The sequence below is a fragment of the Pinus tabuliformis genome, chromosome 5_1 (genome assembly GCF_031772625.1).
Source record: "Pinus tabuliformis cultivar Carrire ecotype Pingquan chromosome 5_1, CPIR1, whole genome shotgun sequence".
NCBI classification, from domain to species: domain Eukaryota; kingdom Viridiplantae; phylum Streptophyta; class Pinopsida; order Pinales; family Pinaceae; genus Pinus; species Pinus tabuliformis.
In genome coordinates, this window is record NC_142305.1 from 3,450,549 (window position 1) to 3,468,047 (window position 17,499).

Consider the following 17,499-nt stretch of genomic DNA (forward strand, 5'->3'; position numbering starts at 1 on the left):
GAGCGGACGAAGGTATTCTTCTCGGTTATTCTTCCAGAAGTAAAGGATACAAATGTTATAATTAAAAACTTCGGAAAATTGTTGAAAGCATTGATGTTGTAGTTGATGAAGCATGCAGAAATCCAGAACAGATGAAATCAACAAAGGGATGTGGCAATGAGGAAGATGGGGATTACTTTCCCGCATCAAATCAAAATGATATTGAAGAAGAAACCAATGAAGCACTAGAAGAAGATACAACAGATAGGGAAAAGACTCCATCCATGTATGTTCAGAAAATCATCCAGAATCTCAAATTCTAGGAGAAAAAGGGTCTAGAGTACAAACAAGAAGAACTCTTATAGGAACCTCAAGTTGTTTAGCATTACTGTCCTCCACAGAACCTCATAATGTAAATGAAGCCTGCAAAGATGAATGTTGGGTCAAGGCCATGGATGAAGAATTAGATCAAATTGAAAAGAATGATACTTGGGAGTTAGTTCCTAGATCTCATGATAAAAATATTATAGGAAACAAATGGATATTTAAGAATAAGCTGAATGAAAATGGAGAAGTTATTAGAAACAAGGCAAGACTTGTTTGCAAAGGGTATGCCCAACAAGAAGGTATATATTTTGAAGAAACTTTTGCACCTGTTGCCAGACTTGAAGCCATAAGGATGTTTCTTGCTCTTTCTAGTTTCCGAAAATTCAAAGTATATCAAATGGATGTAAAATCAACATTTCTTAATGGAGATTTAGAAGAAGAAGTTTATATTGAACAACTAGAAGGATTCATTCTTGGAAATGATTCAAAAATTGTATGCAGACTCAAAAAGGCTCTCTATGGTCTGAAACAGGCTCCAAGGGCTTGGTATTACCGCCTTGACAAATATCGACAACGATAAGGCTTTACAAAAGGTTCTGCAGATAACAATTTATACACAAAGATTGAAAATGATAAATTGCTAATTATTGTTGTTTATTTTGATGAGATCATTTTTGGTAGTAATGAAGAATCCATAAGTCAGAATTTTGCTTCAGTAATGCAGCAAGAATTTGAAATGTCCTTACTTGGTGAACTTACTTATTTTCTTGGTCTACAAGTTCAGCAAACAAAAGATGGTATCTTTATCTCACAAACCAAATATCTCAAGTAGATCTTGAAAAAGTACAGAATGGAAGATTCTAAACCAGTATGTACTCCAATGGTAACAGGATGCAGTCTCAGCTCTAATGATGAATCACCAGCAGTAAACCAACCAACTTACAGATCTATGATTGGAAGTCTTCTTTATCTAACAGGTACCAGACCTGACATCATGCATGCAGTAGGAATTGTTGGAAGGTTCCAAGCAAATCCAAAGGAATCACATCTCCAGGCAGTCAAAAGAATTTTCAAATATCTTCAAGGAACTCAGGACTTTGGACTATGGTATCCTAAAGATACAGACCTTACTCTTCATGCATATACAGATGCAGATTGGGCAGGAAGTGTTGATGATCGAAAGAGCACTAGTGGTGGTGCATTCTATATGGGTTCCCGGTTAGTATCTTGGTTCAGCAAGAAACAAAGTTTGATTGCTTTATCTACAACTGAAGCAGAATATGTGGCTGTTGCATCTTGCTGCACACAACTACTTTGGATGATGCAAACTTTGCAAGACATTCAGATCAAATATACTCCACCTATCTCCATTCTATGTGATAATATAAGTGCCATTAATATTTCAAAGAATCCAGTCATGCACTTCAAGACCAAGCACATACCCATCAAGTACCATTTTCTACGAGAACAAGTGCTTGAAAAAATGTCAAATTGGGGTATGTTCCCTCCAAAAAACAGGTTGCTGATATATTCACTAAACCACTGCCCAGAGAAACATTTGAATATCTCAGACAAAATATGGGAGTAGTTGCTGCATCATCTTGCTTTTAAATCCAGTTTTTCAGAGGAAGGTAATTATACGTTGGTTTCATGGAGTATAGTTCCGTATACATGTGGGTTTCTGTGGCTAAAGAAGCGTATATGTTTTTCTAACAAGAAAAACAATGGGTCAGACTCTGATATGGGTGCTCTGTCTGATGTTAATGATTACAGTCTGACGATATGTTTTGTTCATTAATTTTTATCTGACTGACAAAGATGCCTTGATGAATGACTTGTTCACAATGCATAGGTAGCACGGGTTCAAGGCGAGCGTTAGCCTTCATTCGCATTCAGCATTGTTGGCATTATGGTTGCCGAGTCCAGCTATGGCTTCAGATATTTATACCATTTGTTTCTTAGGTCATGTAAAAGTCTAGGGTGTGATATGACTTCTCATACATTTGAATGAGTCCTATTGGACAAGTGATGTAATTTGTATCCCCACTTTGCATGGGATGGATGATGTAATATTTATTGTATTTCTGTCATGTATAAACAATTGGTATATCCCCACTTGGTTGGGTGGATGAGTCAAATTTGGTATATCCCCATTTGATTGGGAGATTGATGTATGTATGAGTCATTGGTGATAGGAAGGTCAAACTCACATAGTTGAGTTATAGAGTCATGTTATTCTTTTGATTCATATCTCTGCAGACTCAACATGTACTCAGGGGGAGCATGAACAACATAATGTATATCAAAGGAGGAAAGTTACTTGGTCCACCCTTTGCCCTTGATGTCAAAGGGGGAGAGTATTTTGGTGTTAGTATTTTGGTGTTGCATGTTATCTCTAACAGTTTCTACAGCTTGCAGTAATCAACACCATCATGGTTGCCATCAAGTCCAAAGGGGGAGATTGTTGGCATTATGATACAAGTGTTGTCCTTGATGGCAACTCACTCACAGGTCAATTCAATTTTGGTAAAAGGCAACTCACAGTACAACATGTATATTCATAGGTAACAGGGCAGTGGTACAGAAGAACAGGAAGATGGAACTAAGGTCTATTGATCAGAATAAAGAAGGTAAAGGAAAAGGCTAATGAAAAACAATTTAAGAAGTATACGCAGGTCCACTTAGTCAAAACAATGTATACACGCTGGTCCACAGAACAAAAATAGCGTATACATATACACACACTCCCACAGGAAGAAAAGCGCGTACATGTTGGAAAACCAAGGTTTTGGTCCGAGGTATTTGGTCTGTGGTATTGACCCTGGGTATTTGGTCTATGGTATTGACCCTAGGTATTTGGTCCAAGTTATTGGTCCTAAGTGGTTTTGGTCCAAGGTATTGACAAAGGATATAAGTATATAAGGAGGAGAAGATCAAGGGCTAAGTATCGAAGTAATGAATATCTTATGAAGTGTTATGTGCAAGTGTATGGGTTTCTAAGGAATACTTCTATATGAAGTATATTTTATGTTGCAGGGGCTATGTTTGTGATTTGACCTGAAATACTTTGTGCACCTTGAATTCAATATTGGATAGGGATCATGAGACCTGGAATGACTTATTATTGAATGATCTGATATTGGGCTAGATCTGATTATGTACACCTGTTTTATTCTTTAAATATCATGATCTGGGTTTGTCTGAAGTCCGGAAGTGCAGTGAAGTTATGAAGTAAGTATTTGTAGATCTGGTTCGCTTTGGTGAAGGTGCATATACACGCTGGTTCGGCTCTTCCAAGTAGCATATGCAAAAGAAAAGCTTGTTGTTCAAGGATGGATGATCTATCAAATCAGTGCTACTGTTTTACTGCTATCTGTCAATGAAGTCTTCTTAGATCTGAATGTAAAACTGAATGAATAAGGAGTTCGATATCTAATTGATTGATTGTAGAAGTGATCTCTGTTGCTTCCTGTATAAAGCTATGTAAGTTGACAGTAGATGTTCAGTATATCGCTGGTTGGTACAGACTTGATTCAAATGTTTATGTTTGCAGTAGTTTTGGAGGTATATGCAGGTTTGATTAATGGAAGTAGCGTATACACGCAGTTTGGGTTCAGCCAAGTAGTGTATACAGTCTGATGCATGTTTTTTTGAGGTTATAGTTGGTTCTGAAAGATGATGCAGGTTCCTGGGTTCAGCACAGTGTTTTGGTGTTAGTGATATGATTGTTCAGATTAACTGAATGTTGGTTAATGCAAATGTATTTGATGGTTGTATTGCAGTGGTGATTGATTTTGAGCTTCAATGTTACTAATGGGTCCAGTGTGAAAATTTGATGAAACGTGGCCTTCAGATTGTGGTGTTGTGTTCCAGGAGCATCTAGTCTGAAAATGAATGAAACATGGTCCTGTTGTGGTAAAAACACAACACCCCCCATTATTGATCTGTTCACTTCAAATAATGGGGACCCTTTCTATAAAAATTTGGCTAAACACCTTTTTGGATTTTTATTTTAGTTGATTGCCCTACGCTTTTGTTAATTTTTAGTTTTCGTTGGATTCTTGTTTTGATTGCTTTGTTAGAATCGATTTTTTATAAGCTTCCCATCGACGCTTGTTTCGCCTCATTTGGTCAACTGGTTTGAAAATGGCACTCCTTTGAAGTCTCATCATTTATCTAGTCTGGGTTAAAAATGCATAAAATGTACCATATTGCATTTTGTAAATAAATTAACTCAATAAGACATTCATTTTAAATATTAACCTGTAGCGAGTTTTTACTAACATTTTTCATTTTTAGTTATGCAGCCAAATCATTAAGTATCGGGATTTAAGAAATTTACTCCAATTTCCAAATCAATTATTAATCTTAAAAAACCCATAATATCCAAGTGGCTGTAGTTTATTTTTATTATTTTTAATTATTTTTCAAGTGGCTGTAGTTTAGATGATTTCACAACCTAATTAAAATTCATAAACCAAAATAAAAAGAATTAATCTTTAATATTAAATCTTAAATTAATTAAATTAATTATTATTTCAAAATATAATTAATTTAATTAAATTAAAATTTAATATATAAAAAATATAAAATAAAAAAAATGATTTTGATCGCATCAGGAGTTTTCAAGTGACATTTCGAAAAATCCCGATGGATTCAATCCTCCCGATCCGATCATTTAATAAGTGTATATATCGCATCAGAGGTTTTCCACTTGACACAAGTATGAAAACCCCGATATTCCTTTCACTCCTCGATCCGATATGCCAATTATAAAAAGTCGAAAGTTAATAAACAAAATATCATAAAACAAAATGTATTAACGGTAGATCGCATCGGGGCTTTTTAACGAGCACATCACTTAAGACTCCGATGAGCCCTCTCCACGCCGACTGCGAAAAGGGCATAAGGCATTCATTTATTTTGGGTTAATATAGTTTAATATATTTACTCATACGTATGAGTAATAGGGAATAGGTGAGTGAATAAAAATAAAGGTAGAGAATAGTTTGTATTTTGTTTTTTTTTATATATATTAATTTAAATATTAATATTTAGATAATTAATTTTATATTAGTTAATATATGTATTATATTATATTAATTAAATTAATTAATATGTAATATATTATAATCTGTAATATATTATATTAATTAATTAAATTAATTATATGTAATATTTAATTAATTTAAATATCAGTTAGATTAATATTAATTAGTTTTTAATTAAAAATGGATTTGTTTATAAATCATTAGTTAGTTAAATTAATAAATAGTTTAGTTTATAATTAGCAATTAAATTAGAATTAATTAGGGACTAATATAGTATTTAATTTTTTAATTTAAATTCTCATTTTTAGCCCAGCAACAGAATTTCCAGATTTATATCAGATTTGACCCATCAACTTTGGAAGCTCATAAATTGAGTTCTACTTGGCCAAATGAGGCCCAGGACGGCTCATTGGAAAGAGAAAATCAAGGAGAACATTTTGAAGGAGGTTTCACCAACAGATTTGATCATTTATTGGGCCAAAAATCAGGCAGAAGATCAGGCTCCGAATTTTGAAAACAAAATCAAATTTCTGAGTTATTGTTTTCAATTTCATTTGTCAAAAACCTCTTCTAAGTGCAGATCCATTGGTCAATAATACCATTTACCAATCAAACCATTCCAAGCATCAATACAGAGCTTATATTTTGTTTTTAATTATTTATTTAAATAGAATTTGATTGGATTTGATTTAATTGCCAGAAATGATATTTTGATTGCATTTTAATTTATTTTGATTTCTTTTGCAGGAAAACAGTGGAAAGAATATGGGAAAAAAGATCTCAGTCAATGAGAATGCTCCAGCAATTGAAGATCAGAATTAGGAGCAAGTAAAATTATATTTGGCAGATTTCTCTTCAACAAACTCTCCTCTCCAAAATTCCTTCACAAAGATTATAAATAACAGATTGCAGAATGTAAAAGGGGCTGCTCTCCTCTGCAATTTTAGAGCTTCTAAAAGCACTATTGTAATTGGAATTTTAGAGTTGTAGGAGGGAGGAGTGAAAAATCTCAGATCTGGGAATTATTGAGGATTTTCCCTTTGTATATTGAATTATGCATGAGGAACAAAGCTTGCACTATTGTGGCTCTAGTTTTGAAGGCAGAAGTTCAAGCAATGTAAAGGGCTGTTGGAGACCAAGAACAGAGAAATGGATGCAATAAATTGGTATTTCTAATACTACTGTTTCAAATATCAGTTTTAATTTTATGATGATATGAATGTGTCAATTTATTCATGTTTGTGCACTATTGTCAATATGGGTAATTTGTCTCAATCTTGTTATTATGTATCTTTGTTCTTATGGATTAATTTCTGATTTCTGAGTAACTATTTACTCAGAAATCTGCCTTATTAAAACTGATTTATTGAGTGGTAATATGTTGTGAACTATTTCCACATATCATTATTCAATTATTGGATTTGCTGATTTGATAATCAATATCATTTATGTGAACTACTTCCTAAGTGTTGTTGGTTTATTATTTCAGTTAAGAGGTCTCAATAGAATGTGTTTTGGTAACCATAATATCAGTTAATTGAACTACTTCATTAACTTGATATTCATTATAAACAAGACATGTTTAAATCCTAATATTTTAATTATCTTGCTCTTAGTTGGGTTAGATCTATATCTGCCTAATTAAGATAGGATTTAGATTAGTTTCTTTTGCTTGCATCATAGAATAAGCTTGCATTTAGAGTAAATTATACACTCTGTTAAGTCCTCTCCTCAAAGAGGCAAAACTTTAGTTGTGGCTTGGCTGAACCCAAATCAGCTTAAGGGTCATTCTCTTGCCTGATCAGCAAGAAGAAGTGATCTGATGTCCCTGTCTATTGGTAGTTAAAGGTACATTATAAACCAATAACAATAGGGAGAAGGTAACTGGACCTAGATGAACAGTCGGAACCACCACACCAAACGGAAAAGGAGCTGCTTTTAAGGTCCGGACCGGGTGGTTATCCCCCAATGTTGCTGCAGCGATTTTCGAGGCATCAACATTTTTGGCGCTAGAAGGAGGGCCTGAGATTTTTTGTCTATTGGAGTCTTTTCAATTTTAACATTTTGTTTATCAAACTCCCAATTTGGAGTTGTATCCATGGACATGCATCCTCCAATACTCCACCCGAAGTGGTAAGACTCTTGTCTCAGGTAAAGTTTAATGGTAAGGGGAATTCTTCTACTTTTAACCATGTCTTTCAATTTATTCAAAATGTTTCAAATTATGATTTTCAAGGAATTGATGAAGGCATTTTATGCAGAATTTTTACTCTCACATTTGCGGCAAAAGCCAGAAGCTGGTGCAGAACTCTTCCAGTTGCTTCAATCCACAGCTGGGATCAATTTGTTACAATTTTCATTTGTAAATTTGACGGCTATGATTATGAACAGGTATGTGAAGAAATTGAATATCTACGAAGGTTTAAAAATGAGTCTGTTAATGATTTTAATATGCGATTTCATTTGAATTGCTTAAGATTTAAAGACGAAGATAAACCTACGGAAGAAGAATCATTAGATTGGTTTGAATATATTTGTTCTCTTCCACCTATTCCCAATCCATATGAAATTAATCCAAGCTTTGTTCCATCCCCTTCTAATATAAATGAGAATCCCAATATGGATGTGCAAATAAATTGTGATGAAGTGGTTTCACAAAGCTTGGAAAATATTTCCATTCAAATGCAAGAAGATAACAACAACAATTTTGGGGAAAAAGCCGCCTTGAAATCTGAAAGCCACTTTGAAGTAAATTCGGAAAATCAAATCGCAAATCAGCAAGTACAAGCAGCAATCAAAGCAAATAATAAAATGCAAACTGTTGTACAAATTTCTGAATTTTTCTATGACGAGCAAATGCCGAAATCAGAGCAGCAAAGCAGTGTTCTCCAAGAAAGCATATGCACGCAAAGGAATGATCTGCAATCTGAAATTTACAATGAGCATAATGCACAAGAGCTTTCAAACAGAGACAGTTTTAAATGCATTGTTTCAGGTTCACACTTTTCCCTTTATCCTGATATTTTTAATGATGATAATTTTTCCCCTCTTGGTATTAATGGTATTTCCGAAATTAAAGAGGATGATTTAAATGAATTGCCATTAAATTTTTATCAAGGTAAAGAAATAATAATCGATCATTCTTTTGCCATTAATGAACATGAAATGCTTGTTCCTCCTTGTTTGGATATATTGGATGAGATTGAGCGGAATTCTAGAGAGTCTTGTGAGGTCATTTATGATGATTACTCTGATATTGAGGATGTTGATTTCAATTTTTCTCAAGAGAATCCTCATGATAAAATTCAAATAACATCTGAGGATGAAGAACGCTTCAATTTAAGAATTATCTCAACTAATCCTCATTTTAGAGCAGCAAATTATCTTCATGATTTCACCATTCAAGAAATCATTCCAATTTATGATTCATATGAGGATCAAACTCCCATTCCTATTCATAATCATAATTCGTTTTCTATTTCACAAGTTGGAATTCGAAATCACCCAAATTCCATAATTCTGGCCATTCCTTGTGAAAATGAAATCATTTCAAAACGATCCCAAATGTGCTGTAAAATTAGTTGTACAAATAATGACTTCATTTTAGTTTTTCTTTCACAGCTATTTTGTTTAAACTTAAATTTATTTTCTGATTTTATTTTGCAAAATTTCCACACTTTTCGCTGGCATATTGAACACTTTACTATCAAACACTCAATTGATGCCTTGCCCGATTGGGAAATTGAAGTTTCATATTATAATCATGAGCATCAAAAGATATCAATATTTCAATTTCAATCAATGTTCATTGCTTATCAAAAGCTTCTATCTTCTCAAAGGCAATATCAACGAGAGAATGTATTTTTGCAATCTGGTCAGCAATTCAATTCAATTAACAAATTGCCATTTTATTTGAAAGGCTCCCATCCATTTTTCATTGACTCATTTGAAAATTGTTTGGAAATTTTTCATTCAAGTAAAATTGTCAATGATTTAACATTTGTACATAACACTAACAAATTTTTTCAGGTCAAAGAATTTAAAAATTCATCTTCACAATCTGGCCTGTTATCTCTTCCTTTGAACATTTCTCAATCCTTAATAGAAATCCATCCAGATTTTTATGATCCAATTGGTAGTCAATTGGAAAGGAAATTTCAGGAGAAAGAGATTTTAATTAAGTTCCTAACAATAACTGTACATTCTGATTTCATATTTATTTTCCTTAGTTTAGTCAAATCTGTATTTTTATTACTAACATTTGAACTGTACATAAACGCGGGAATAAAAATGAGAAAATGGTTACACTGGAAATATGACTATACCTAGTCATTTTCATGTATATGGTTAGAATAGGAGTAGAATTAATTTAGTTAGCTTGTTTTATGTAGTTAATTTATTTGCAATAGTTCTGTAGATTAAAAAATAAAACAAATCAATCAGCCTTCTCATACATGTTCAGTGGAAACATTTTTCCTTATCAGAAAATTTTAATTCTTGCTTTCCTTTTTGAAATTTCTTATAGCAATTTCTCTACTTTGCCTATTTTGAATAATGTCTTGATCAAAGTCAATTAAAATTGCACTTGGCATCGATTGCCTCAAAGCCACTTTTCTTCATTTTGGGATTTCCTTCTAAGATTTTCTTTTGAAATTTATATGGTAAGGATTTGAGGATATAAAAGCTTCATGATCCCATTATCCCATGAGATGTCTGATTGACTATGATAAGCCTAATTCTAATTCAATCATTATCAGTCAATCTAACCTGTCACAACAATCATATGAAGTTCATATTATATTCCTCGGAATTTGCCAAAAGCTGATCTTAAGGATGCCCATTTTGCCAAGTGCACACATTTAAATCTGTTTTGACATTTTTCCTCAATTAGTGGCTTTATCCCATTCTGATCTCTAGTTTATTATCTGATGCTGTAAAATGCATCATGTTTATTTACTAAAGGCATTATTGAACAGTCACTATAACAATACAAATTTTTCTCAAGATTAATTCGGAATGAGCAGAGGTAATAAATTATTGTTTCACTTCGAAAGGGAAGCATAGTTTCATATTTATTTCTGGTAAATTTTATATTCCATGAACATGAATGATTGATTTCATTTAGGCTGATTGCACACTTAGATTTAGAATAAATAATGAGATGATTTTAATCAAAGGAAGAATTTGAAGATTTATCAGGTAAAATTTGCAGACAAATTCCTTTCAGGTACGCATTTACAACTTTATCCTCATCCATTATTAGTTCATCTTTTCCTTAGTTTATTTTTGATTCGTGTTCTATTTTATTTGCAGGTTTTATTTCTTTTCAAAATCTGAAGTAAGCAGCAAACTCATTTTAAATTTGCAAACAGGTTCAGGGAAATTCAATTCTGATTCATTAGAGTTTAAGCATTTTTTTAGCTTTTCTTTCATTCATTAGAAAACCCAATTGAAATTTCAAGAAATATCATAAGACCATTCGCATCACAACATTTCATCGGAAGTAGCTCTTAGCATTCCTTTTGATCACAAATTGTTCATTAAAGACCTCCGATGTATTATCTTACTCATATGCCATATTGCATTTCGCATATCGGAGCTTTCCAAGTGAAGTATACTTCCATGAACATGAATCGCCGATCTTCGATAATCGACTTTACTGATATTGCGATAAACACATAATTCCGGACCCGATATGAAATTCAAATCAAATTCATTAAAATATCGCGTCCGTTCAATCGCAATAATGGTAGGAGTATAACTTTAAAGGAAGCCGATGTTTCGGATCCGATATGTTATCAAATTGTCAACATAAAATTATCGGGTCCATTCTTCATCACATATCGGCGTATTGAGAATTGTTAAATCGTGCGCATAACATTGCCGATCGCTATCACCGATTAGCCACGTCATTCATCGCATATCGGCATCGCAGCAATCATATTGTGTTACATCGGGTGCTTAAGATTGCCGATCGCCGATTTACGTCATCCATCGCATCGCCGATATCGCAATCGCTTCCTTGCAGTTTTATTTATGGCCGATATCTCGGATCCGATATGTTATTAAAATCCCATCATAAAAGTTATCGGGTCCGCTCTTCATCGCATATCGGCATCGCAAAAAAATATATTGTGTTACATCGGGTACCCAAAGTTTGCCGATTTCCGATTAGCTACGACTTCCATCGCATCGCCGATATTGCAATCATTTCATCACATTCTTACGCTCACATCACCTCTCTGAATCTACAATGTGTATTTTGCAATATGGGAAGCACGATGCAATTTATTCTCTGATCCCCGATATAATATTTCTTTAATGATGCAATCGCTTCATTTCATTGCACATGTTCTTATCGGCAATTTGCCATTGCAATCTCCGATGCAATAGCTTCCAATGCATGCCTTTGAGCTATTAACATTTAATCGATATATGGCATAGCAATAAAGGTGAAGTTCTGCAGATTAAATTTGAAGCATGGTGAAGAAACATGTTATGTGAATCATCCGATACGGCAATGTGTTATTTTAAAAGCGAGCTTGGGTAACCACTATGGTAAGAAAGCAGTTAATGACCAATTTGCAGCGTATTCAAATTATTTTAATTTCTCATACATTTTAGTTTAAATATATAATTCCATAATTAAAAATGGAATTCAAGACCTCTCTATCTTCATATTTAAATTTTATTATCGTAGATTTGGTCTTGATTCCGAACTATTTATAAAATCATGGAATTTATATGAAACTTGTGATATTTTGAGAAACAATCATTGCTGCAAATTCTCATTCTCATTTTTGATGCATTTGCTTTAATTTCAACTCCCTTAAACACTAAGCATTCTATTTTTACATTTTACTGCTTGCTTTAGTTTAGATAAAATAAATAATGATTTTGGGTTATATGATTTTGGTTAGTTTGACTTCTTCATGTTTTTAATATTAATTAAAATAAGAAGTCAGCCCCTTTGGAGAAACTGATACCTTTCAGGTAAGATCAAAAGCAATGATCCAATGGTAAGATTCATGTGCCCACTTTCATTAATTTCCATTTCATCATTCTAGTTTTATTTTTGTTTTTAAATTATGTTGATATAAAACTCTGTTTTGCAGCTCTTCACAAAATTTTTCAATCTTCTGCCGAATCATATTTTCAAAGTCCATACTCTTCTCCTGGCTTTATTTCAATAAGCAGCGATAATCTTCAGCGAAACAGCTACACCAGGAAGTTTCTGAACCTTTAATCTGTTTCTTTAAGCATTCATTTTCTTTTAGAAAATGATTAAGATGATGCTTGGGAACAAGAAGACTCATATCAAACAGAAATTATTCATTGTGGCTGAATTTTACGATCACTGTTATCTAAAAGCCTAAAGCATTCACAACTCTGCAAGGTATGTTTTTCTAGAGCTCAACATAAGAAGGAATGATTACATGCTTATTTTCTTTTTCTTCATATTGTTGGAGACATTGGTATAAACATTCTTGTTTGAGTTTATCTTGCGAGACTTGGATTTTCTTTTCCATTTTTAGAGATTTCTTGGTTTTGATTTTTGCTCGCTGATTTCTTTTCCCATTTTAGCATAAGAATTATTTTTCTTTGGTTTTCAGTTTTGATTTTGGTGACTTTGCCATTATTTATATGGAAGGCCTATTGGTTACCTAACAATGGTTAGCATTCATGGAGAAAAAATTGTTAATAGTCACCTATTAGCTTTTTCTTAAATCTCTTAGTAAAGTTTGATTTTCTTATTATAAAAGTAGACATACTTAAGGAAGAGATTACCAATCAAGAGAAGTTGGCAAAGTATCATAAAATCTGAAAATCTCTTTTTCATCAAATTGTAATCATTTTGAGATTTCAAAATTTTATTAAGATCTTTCAGAGTTCTATTATCAGTCAAGAAAAGTTATTTATAACCAAGTAAAGACACCTTACAGCAAAGCACCTTTAACTCTGAAATTGTCATTCTTAACTCTTAAGGAGTCAATGATTCTCCCTGTCCCAAAGAGTCTTATTTTTCTAGAGAATAATCCAGAAATATATTTAAACTTAAAAGATAAGAGGTCTCATCGTGAGCCTGCTTACCATGATCATAGGGAAAAAATAGGCTGACATTACCACCACTGCTAAACAAACCAGGGTAATGGCTTATGATTGCAAACAATTATAAGACGAGGGGTCTCATCACGAGCCAGCTTGTTCAGTCCAATTTTAACCAGTGAATGGCATTGTCAACTATCTGGCTACCATACTAGGACAATGGCTTTTAAGATTTAATAAAAAATAAAAATAAAAAATAAAAAGTAATACATATATAAATGGATTTATCTCTAGGTCAATAATTCTTGAAAAGATGGGATTCTGAATCATTGATGATTAAAAGGTAACCCTGTCGAAACTATGGATGTTTGCTGGCAGCAGTGGCTCTACCTGTGACGAATGAGTATACCTTAAAAGCTAAGCTGTAAAGTTACCCCTGCTTTATCCCTTCAGCTAATTAATGACTGATATAGAGTTTTGAAATATTTTAATTTATGAGAAATTTTAAGAAAAATTACAGTTAAATGATTCTTGCTTTTAGTCAGACTAATGAACCTAGTCAAGCATTTCACGCAATATTTTCTCTTCTTTAATTATTTTTACTTTAATTTTAGGAAAATCTCATTCATAACAAAAAGAGATAACTGGTTCTTTTCCCGTGTGTCGCCAATTGTTGTGGTAAAAACACAACACCCCCCATTATTGATCTGTTCACTTCAAATAATGGGGACCCTTTCTATAAAAATTTGGCTAAACACCTTTTTGGATTTTTATTTTAGTTGATTGCCCTACGCTTTTGTTAATTTTTAGTTTTCGTTGGATTCTTGTTTTGATTGCTTTGTTAGAATCGATTTTTTATAAGCTTCCCATCGACGCTTGTTTCGCCTCATTTGGTCAACTGGTTTGAAAATGGCACTCCTTTGAAGTCTCATCATTTATCTAGTCTGGGTTAAAAATGCATAAAATGTACCATATTGCATTTTGTAAATAAATTAACTCAATAAGACATTCATTTTAAATATTAACCTGTAGCGAGTTTTTACTAACATTTTTCATTTTTAGTTATGCAGCCAAATCATTAAGTATCGGGATTTAAGAAATTTACTCCAATTTCCAAATCAATTATTAATCTTAAAAAACCCATAATATCCAAGTGGCTGTAGTTTATTTTTATTATTTTTAATTATTTTTCAAGTGGCTGTAGTTTAGATGATTTCACAACCTAATTAAAATTCATAAACCAAAATAAAAAGAATTAATCTTTAATATTAAATCTTAAATTAATTAAATTAATTATTATTTCAAAATATAATTAATTTAATTAAATTAAAATTTAATATATAAAAAATATAAAATAAAAAAAAATGATTTTGATCGCATCAGGAGTTTTCAAGTGACATTTCGAAAAATCCCGATGGATTCAATCCTCCCGATCCCAATCATTTAATAAGTGTATATATCGCATCGGAGGTTTTCCACTTGACACAAGTATGAAAACCCCGATATTCCCTTCACTCCTCGATTCGATATGCCAATTATAAAAAGTCGAAAGTTAATAAACAAAATATCATAAAACAAAATGTATTAACGGTAGATCGCATCGGGGCTTTTTAACGAGCACATCACTTAAGACTCCGATGAGCCCTCTCCACGCCGACTGCGAAAAGGGCATAAGGCATTCATTTATTTTGGGTTAATATAGTTTAATATATTTACTCATACGTATGAGTAATAGGGAATAGGTGAGTGAATAAAAATAAAGGTAGAGAATAGTTTGTATTTTGTTTTTTTTTATATATATTAATTTAAATATTAATATTTAGATAATTAATTTTATATTAGTTAATATATGTATTATATTATATTAATTAAATTAATTAATATGTAATATATTATAATCTGTAATATATTATATTAATTAATTAAATTAATTATATGTAATATTTAATTAATTTAAATATCAGTTAGATTAATATTAATTAGTTTTTAATTAAAAATGGATTTGTTTATAAATCATTAGTTAGTTAAATTAATAAATAGTTTAGTTTATAATTAGCAATTAAATTAGAATTAATTAGGGACTAATTTAGGATTTAATTTTTTAATTTAAATTCTCATTTTTAGCCCAGCAATAGAATTTCCAGATTTATATCAGATTTGACCCATCAACTTTGGAAGCTCATAAATTGAGTTCTACTTGGCCAAATGAGGCCCAGGACGGCTCATTGGAAAGAGAAAATCAAGGAGAACATTTTGAAGGAGGTTTCACCAACAGATTTGATCATTTATTGGGCCAAAAATCAGGCAGAAGATCAGGCTCCGAATTTTGAAAACAAAATCAATTTTCTGAGTTATTGTTTTCAATTTCATTTGTCAAAAACCTCTTCTAAGTGCAGATCCATTGGTCAATAATACCATTTACCAATCAAACCATTCCAAGCATCAATACAGAGCTTATATTTTGTTTTTAATTATTTATTTAAATAGAATTTGATTGGATTTGATTTAATTGCCAGAAATGATATTTTGATTGCATTTTAATTTATTTTGATTTCTTTTGCAGGAAAACAGTGGAAAGAATATGGGAAAAAAGATCTCAGTCAATGAGAATGCTCCAGCAATTGAAGATCAGAATTAGGAGCAAGTAAAATTATATTTGGCAGATTTCTCTTCAACAAACTCTCCTCTCCAAAATTCCTTCACAAAGATTATAAATAACAGATTGCAGAATGTAAAAGGGGCTGCTCTCCTCTGCAATTTTAGAGCTTCTAAAAGCACTATTGTAATTGGAATTTTAGAGTTGTAGGAGGGAGGAGTGAAAAATCTCAGATCTGGGAATTATTGAGGATTTTCCCTTTGTATATTGAATTATGCATGAGGAACAAAGCTTGCACTATTGTGGCTCTAGTTTTGAAGGCAGAAGTTCAAGCAATGTAAAGGGCTGTTGGAGACCAAGAACAGAGAAATGGATGCAATAAATTGGTATTTCTAATACTACTGTTTCAAATATCAGTTTTAATTTTATGATGATATGAATGTGTCAATTTATTCATGTTTGTGCACTATTGTCAATATGGGTAATTTGTCTCAATCTTGTTATTATGTATCTTTGTTCTTATGGATTAATTTCTGATTTCTGAGTAACTATTTACTCAGAAATCTGCCTTATTAAAACTGATTTATTGAGTGGTAATATGTTGTGAACTATTTCCACATATCATTATTCAATTATTGGATTTGCTGATTTGATAATCAATATCATTTATGTGAACTACTTCCTAAGTGTTGTTGGTTTATTATTTCAGTTAAGAGGTCTCAATAGAATGTGTTTTGGTAACCATAATATCAGTTAATTGAACTACTTCATTAACTTGATATTCATTATAAACAAGACATGTTTAAATCCTAATATTTTAATTATCTTGCTCTTAGTTGGGTTAGATCTATATCTGCCTAATTAAGATAGGATTTAGATTAGTTTCTTTTGCTTGCATCATAGAATAAGCTTGCATTTAGAGTAAATTATACACTCTGTTAAGTCCTCTCCTCAAAGAGGCAAAACTTTAGTTGTGGCTTGGCTGAACCCAAATCAGCTTAAGGGTCATTCTCTTGCCTGATCAGCAAGAAGAAGTGATCTGATGTCCCTGTCTATTGGTAGTTAAAGGTACATTATAAACCAATAACAATAGGGAGAAGGTAACTGGACCTAGATGAACAGTCGGAACCACCACACCAAACGGAAAAGGAGCTGCTTTTAAGGTCCGGACCGGGTGGTTATCCCCCAATGTTGCTGCAGCGATTTTCGAGGCATCAACATTTTTGGCGCTAGGAGGGCCTGAGATTTTTTGTCTATTGGAGTCTTTTCAATTTTAACATTTTGTTTATGGCTTCTCTCAAACTCCCAATTTGGAGTTGTATCCATGGACATGCATCCTCCAATACTCCACCCGAAGTGGTAAGACTCTTGTCTCAGGTAAAGTTTAATGGTAAGGGGAATTCTTCTACTTTTAACCATGTCTTTCAATTTATTCAAAATGTTTCAAATTATGATTTTCAAGGAATTGATGAAGGCATTTTATGCAGAATTTTTACTCTC